The sequence below is a fragment of the Podarcis pityusensis genome (assembly GCF_964106645.2).
Source record: "Podarcis pityusensis genome assembly, chromosome: 14".
Taxonomy (NCBI): domain Eukaryota; kingdom Metazoa; phylum Chordata; class Lepidosauria; order Squamata; family Lacertidae; genus Podarcis; species Podarcis pityusensis.
In genome coordinates, this window is record NC_138039.1 from 3,806,657 (window position 1) to 3,813,774 (window position 7,118).

General features: G+C 45.9%; 1 long non-coding RNA gene across 1 annotated transcript; it reads left to right on the forward strand.

The window, feature by feature from the left end:
• Nucleotides 1-250: 250 nt before the first annotated feature.
• On the forward strand, nt 251-4,338 carry LOC308463149. Its single transcript, XR_013979489.1, has 3 exons — nt 251-556; nt 1,535-1,647; nt 2,829-4,338. It is a non-coding gene; the product is annotated as an uncharacterized lncRNA (long non-coding RNA).
• The last annotated feature ends 2,780 nt before the right edge of the window (nt 4,339-7,118 follow it).

The following is a 7,118-nucleotide window of genomic DNA, read 5'->3' on the forward strand; positions in this document are numbered from 1 at the left end:
GCCGCAAACCCGGAAGTGATTGTTCTGGTTTGCGAATGTTCTTTTGGAACCCGACGTTCGACAAGGCTTCTGATTGGTTGCAGGAGCTTCCTGCAGCCAATCAGAAGCCACGATTTGGTTTTCGAACATTTTGGAAGTCGAACAGACTTCCGGAACGGATTCCGTTTGACTTCCAAGGTTTGACTGTATTTTAAAAGAAAGAGAGAAAGAAAGAAAGAAAGAAAGAAAGAAAGAAAGAGAAGCCATTTCTTTTATCTTTCCTGAGTCTTCCAACATTCAGCATCATTGGAGGCCCAGGAGTTCTAGTGTTGGAAGAGAGGGAGGAAAACCTTTCTCCACCTGCTTTCTCCATGCCAGGCGTCATTTTATAAACTTACAAATGTCGATCCTGCCGCTAAACTTCCTTCATGTCGATGGGAGGCGATGTCCCAACGGGCAGCACTGAATGGAACAATCCGTCCTTGTATGAAGGGAAAGTTCCTGGAGGGGGGAAATTCTCTACGGAAACGCAGAGCGGTGGCATTGAATAGGCCCCTCAAAGAGGAGCCTGAGAAAGGTTGGTGAGGAGACCCAGAGAAAGGGAGGCAGGAGGGAGAGGGAACAACGGGGGGCCAATCTATTGAAAAAGAAGAAGAAGAAGAAGAAAAAGCTGGAGAGGATCCCCATTGTGTCCTCAGCACAAAAAAAGGGTCACCAACAAGTTAAACTGGTTAATGTATTGGGGCGGCTTCCTTAGCATCGTTGCATGAAAGCCAAGCAGAGCGAGACAAAAGCCAGAGAGAAGCATTCTTGGGCTCTCTTTAAAAGGATTTCGCTTTTCTGTCCCTTGAATGGTATTCAGTGGTGACTCCTTCAAGGCTAAGATTTCTCTCTCTTTGGTGGCAGGAGTGGGTCAGCCCCCTGGCCCAGCACATTCTTCTCTCCCCGGCAACGGCAAACAAGCCCCTCGCAGAGCTGCCATTGCAGCCGCCATTGTTGCCGTGGGGTGGGGGAGAGGTGGGTCGGAGGGGCGCAAACGGGCCCACGAAAGCTTTTGAGCCCGCCTGAAAGCGGGTGGCGTAAGGTGGGGGTCCCCCGCCCTGCCTGGTTTCTCATGCATGTCATTCAGGGTGACTTTTCACATCAGAAGTGGAAAAATAAATAGGCAAGCGGGGGGAAGAGGAGGGAGATGGTGGCTGTCAGATGCTCTGGCCTGCTTTCTCAAAGCCTTCGCTTGTTCTGCCTTAACACTTTCGTAGCTGGATGCTATCAAGAGACAACTGCCACCAGCCAGTGCTGGCTCCAGATTTTTTCCCTGCTGTTTCTGACACTCTTGGGTGCTTTCTGCAATATGGGCATAGTGGTGGGGACCTCCAGTGACATCACTGTGCCATCACCTGCCCTGTGTCAGAAGCAGTGCCCTTACTGGAACGTCCCATGCAATTTGGCTCCTAGTCAAACAGGCTCAGCTTATACTTCATCCCTTTAAGGGTTTTGTCCAATAAGACAGTTTTATTTCATAATGCATTTGCACTCCCAACTCAACCTTCCAAAGGGAGCATGAAGTGTTGCGGAAAGAAGAGATAGCAGAGGAATGTCACAGTGAAACCAACAGAATGCAGTTTTAGCTATAAGCTAAAAATTGTGTGTTGAGCACACCATTTTGATGTATCCTTTCCCAGATGGATTTCTGACCCCTGTTTATAATCCAGCAACATCTGGAGGGGCCAGAGGTTCCCCTGTTCCTGTTCTATGCTGGCTGACAGCTCTAGTCACCGTTATAATTTTTCTCATAACATCAGTTTTAGAAGACTTCCCCAACCCTACCTGAAGAAGCCAATGGTCAAACTTCGTGTCCTTTCTGCAGTCAAAGCAAGTGATCTGCCACGGAGCTACAGCCATTCATTTTTTGCTCGTGGGAACATAAGGCTTGGCACTCTCAGATAACCGGTTTGGAACCAACAATTTATTTAACCAGCATGCTGTGGGAATATCGGCTTTGTCTCAGAGGCCACCTGAGCTTCCACTAGGGAGTAGAGCTGGCTGGGTGTCCATCAATATACGGATGATACCCAGCTCTACCTCTCTTTTAAATCGGAACCAGTGAAGGCAGTGAAGGTCCTGGAGGCGGTTGGAGAATGGATGGCAGCTAATGGATTAAGGCTGAATCCTGACAAGACAGAAGTACTGTTTTGGGGGGACAGGGGGCGGGCAGGTGTGGAGGACTCCCTAGTCCTGAATGGGGTAACTGTGCCCCCGAAGGACCAGGTGCGCAGCCTGGGAGTCATTTTGGGCTCACAGCTGTCCATGGAGGCGCAGGTCAATTCTGTGTCCAGGGCAGCTGTTTACCAGCTCCATCTGGTACGCAGGATGAGACCCTATCTGCCCACAGACTGTCTTGCCAGAGTGGTGCATGCTCTAAGCAAAAACATGGGCCAGTGAGGGGTGGTGTGGGCTGGGGAGAGATCTGAGGGCCACCTTGAGAGACTCCCAGGGGCCGTATTTGGTAGAAGGCAAATTCCTCTTCTCGTCTGGGGTTGGGTGGAGGGGCAATGCCATGGCAGTCAGCGCTGCTGTAGCAGAGTTTCTTAAGAACCCTGTGCCCGTGTTTATTGGGGGTTAATCCAGCTGCGCCCTTTGCCAACAGTTTCCTTTTGGAAATGAGTGTTTTCACCCAGCAGCTTTTCGGATGACAGCAAAGAACTCAGCCAACAGCGACCGCCTTCTTGAAATGATCCCAAGACATGCTCCCAGCCCTGCTGGGACATGCAGCGAAATCCGAAGGCAGCACGTTGCTTAGAAGGAAACGCTCTCTGTCCTTCATTCTTTGCCTTAATTAACTTGTTCAGCTTTGTGTTGTTGCCAAGTGGGAGATACCGGTGGCCTTGTCCACACATGCAGCTTGCATCTCTGGCACGATGGCCCCCCCAACATATGAGCAGAAGAAAACGGCAGTGCTTCCAGAGAGCATCCATGAGGACTAGAAAGTTGTGCTTTTCAAAGGAAGCTCAGATTTCTGGGGAAACCGCCTGCTTATGAACAACAAAGTTGCATTATACTGGCAAATCACCAGTCCATTGAGCTGCAGTATCAGTGCTGTACAGGAGGAGGGAATGCAGATTCAGGGCTTAAAAAAAAAATTAGGGCAATAGCGGTGATGCCATTTGCCAGAGTATTCAATGGACCGCCCCTTGTTCCAGCAAATGAATGAGGCGAATTTTTCCCCCATTAGGAAATATAGGTCTTTTTCAACAAAAGCTATTTCCTGACTCTCCCTTGTATAATGTTTCCACTGGAACAGCCTGTCCTAAAGGCTTTTTTTGAACACACTCAAATTCTGTATTTACTCTGCAGAATAAACCTTTTGCTCTAGGCTGATGTATGCCAGCATTTGCTAATGTGCCACCCGCAGGGTCCCCTCCCCCCAGCCCATTAATTAATTCTGTTGCAAATGGGCCCAAGGGCTCCCAAAGGGGGCTGAATCCTGTATCACACTCACAGGGATGAACAGAACATCTGGGAAGACATGCCTCATCCTTAGGCCTGCTTCTCCTTAAGAAAAGATATTTCCTTTTTCTGTCTTGCAAGCAGATAAAGGCTCTTTCATAGTTTTATTTTTGCATCCAGAGCCTCCCCGCTACACTTGATAGGCAGCCCAAATACCACTCTGTTTCCAAGAGACAGAATAGTCGGCCTTCTCCTGACGATTTCCTATCTCCATTTTGCCACAGTGTGAAAAGGAGATGTATAATCTTTTTATAGGGTGGGAGGCGAACTTAGAAGCTGTAGTCAAGCCAGATGTGTCTTACCTCTCCAGGATCAAGTTTGGAATAACAACAAAGCACAGTTCTGCAAGTCTGAAGCATCCACCAGCTGTGCCCAGTGCCGATTGGCTGTCTGCTATGATGTCAGCAGGAAATCTCCCCAAGCCAATTTTACAATAAAAAAGAAAAGAAAAAAGCTTTCTTCAAAATATTTCAGGTGGCAAATTAACCTTTAAACATATGCCTATTCACATTTGGAAAATTTAGTTTAACAACTAATCCCTCTTCCCAGGGAACTCTGGGAATTGTAGTTATGGGAAGGGAATAGGGGTCTCCTGAACACCCTTCAGCGCTCCTAACAACTACACTTCCCAAGATTCTTTGGGGGAAGTCATGAGTTTTTAAAGTGGAATGATATTGCTTTAAAAGAATAGTGTGGATGAGGACCGGACAGCCTTCCTTTTGTTGTTGTGTCTTGGAAGGAGTCGAGTGTGAGTTCTGCTGAGAGTTTCATGAATGTATGTTTCTCTATGAATTTGTTGATTTGTTTATTGGTTGGAGGTTTGAACTAGGACCTGGCAGAACAGGGTTCAAATCCACATGTCAGCCATGAAGCTCCCTTGGTGACCTTCGGGGCCAGTCTCAGCCTAACCTACCTCACAAGGTTGTCGTGAGGATAAACGGGGCAGGAGGAGAACTATGTGGGGTCAGGAATGATTAGAGATCCTGTTTTTATATAAAATAACCAGCTATATTTGCTACGGTATAAAATTGTGCTTGCTGTCTCTGTTTCCCTGCTGGAGAACCTATCAAGTGTTATGCTAAAGAAAGCTAGTTTGCAGTCCATCAGCCTGGTCTGTTGAATCTCTTCCTTTGTCTGTTTGTTAGGTAAAGGTAAAGGGACCCCTGACCATTAGGTCCAGTCGCGGACGACTCTGGGGTTGCGGCGCTCATCTCACTTTATTGGCCAAGGGAGCCGGCGTACAGCTTCTGGGTCATGTGGCCAGCATGACTAAGCCGCTTCTGGTGAACCAGAGCAGTGCATGGAAACGCCGTTTACCTTCCCGCTGGAGTGGTACCTATTTATCTCCTTGCACTTTGATGTGCTTTCGAACTGCTAGGTTGGCAGGAGCAGGGACCGAACAATGGGAGCTCACTCTGTCGTGGGGATTCGAACCACCAACCTTCTGATCGGCAAGCCGACGCCACCCACGTCCCCATTGTCTATTTGTTAGGGACTCGTTAATTACCTCTTATCAGCTCTTGCTTGCAATGTGTTAAGGAGGCATTTTATTGTAGAGTCAAAGATTTACAATCCAAGATAACAAAAAGAAATAGCAGATGCTACTTTGGGGACTCTGCACATGTTCTGGAGCCTATTAGGATCTCATGAATATTAGAAGACACACCCAGGGCAAGTGCTAAGGCTAATCTAAATGCACATAGTTACAGGTAGGTAGCCGTGTTGGTCTGCCGTAGTCGAAACAAAATAAAATAATTAAAATAAAATAAAAAATCCTTCCAGTAGCACCTTAGAGACCAACTAAGTTAGTTATTGGTATGAGCTTTCGTGTGCATGCACACTTACTTGGTTTCTAAGGTGCTACTGGAAGGAATTTATTTATTTTATTTATTTTATTTTGTTTCAACTAAATGCACATGCGATGTGTGTGCTCCCCTCCTTCACATGCCAATGGGCATTCTGGGAAATCTATAAGCTGTAAGTCTTAACCAATTGGAAAGCATACGGAAGAAAGGAGGCGGGAGAAAGGGGGAGAGAGAGGAAAATGAATGTTTTCCTTCCCTTTCTTTGGAGATGTTTGTGCGCTTTATTCAATTGAATAAACAAAAGTATATTGGATCTCCTGTCTGTTGTAGTTGTTGTTTAGTCGTTTAGTTGTGTCTGACTCTTCATGACCTCATGGACCAGAGCACACCAGGCACTCCTGTCTTCCACTGCCTCCCGCAGTTTGGTCAGACTCATGCTGGTAGCTTCGAGAACACTGTCCAACCATCTCGTCCTCTATCGTCCCCTTCTCCTTGTGCCCTCCATCTTTCCCAACATCAGGGTCTTTTCCAGGAAGTCTTCTCTTCTCATGAGGTGGCCAAAGTCTTGGAGCCTCAGCTTCAGGATCTGTCCTTCAGGGCTGATTTCCTTAAGAATGGATGTGTTTGATCTTCTTGCAGTCCATGGGACTCTCAAGAGTCTCCTCCAGCACCATAATTCAAAAGCACCAATTCTTCGGCGATCAGCCTTCTTTATGGTCCAGCTCTCACTTCAATACATCACTACTGGGAAAACCATAGCTTTTACTATACCGGCCTTAGTCGGCAAGGTGATGTCTCTACTTTTTAAGATGCTGTCTAGGATCTCCTGTCTACAGGCTCTTATTGGCATCAGCAGCGCCTGGGACAATAAAAAGCTCTGATTAGCAGACCCAACTACTTTGTGTACCACTCCATGCTCCTCAGAGGAAAGGTGATGTGTAAATGCGATAAATAAACAAAACAAATATTTACACCCCGGACTTTCAGCAACAAAGGGGTTCCCTGTACATTTATGGTCTTCAATGGTTCTTGGAATGTTTGCATTGTACAACACACATGTTGCAAGCTTCTTTGAAATCCTCCTCCGCTCCAATTAACTTTTCACATTTCCTTTGATTTACAACTTGTTATTAATATAATACAATGATATATAGTTCAGTGAACATATTTAATATGAAAAGGTGTGCGATTTGTACTTCACAGCTAAAATAATTCCAATACATAAATTAGCACGTTTCATATAAACACTTTCCATCTTATTTTATTTTGGGGGCTGGAGGCTATTATCAGGGATCGAAATGTTAGAAATGAAATAAATAAATCTTTGTAGGCTGTAAACAGTAAGAAGGTTGATATACACTACAGCATGATTAAAATCTTCCCCAGAGGTAATAATGTTTTAATCTGAAGAGTCTTTGGATAACTTTCCCTTTTCCAGGTGTTGATGAGATGAAAAAGCTGGAGGGGGAGGGGGATGCTTCAAAGCACAAAAGTTGGATGAATGGGTGAGCCTTGAATTACAGTACAGATCACACAAAACACAAAATGTTAGCATTTAAATGCAAGGGTAGAAGTTAACTTCAGTTAAATGCTCTGCGCACACCTTTAGTTGAAAAGTATTCAGACTCAGGCTTATTATAAAACAAAAAAGCATATGTTTATTAGTAGCCATTGATAGCTCAGTCAATAGAGCACAAGGCTCTTAATCTCAGGAACATGGATTTGAGCCCCACGTTGGGCAAAAGATTCCTTCATTGCAGAGGGTTGGACTAGATGCCCCTCAGGGTCCCTTCCAACTCTACAATTGTATGATTCTATCTTAAAAAG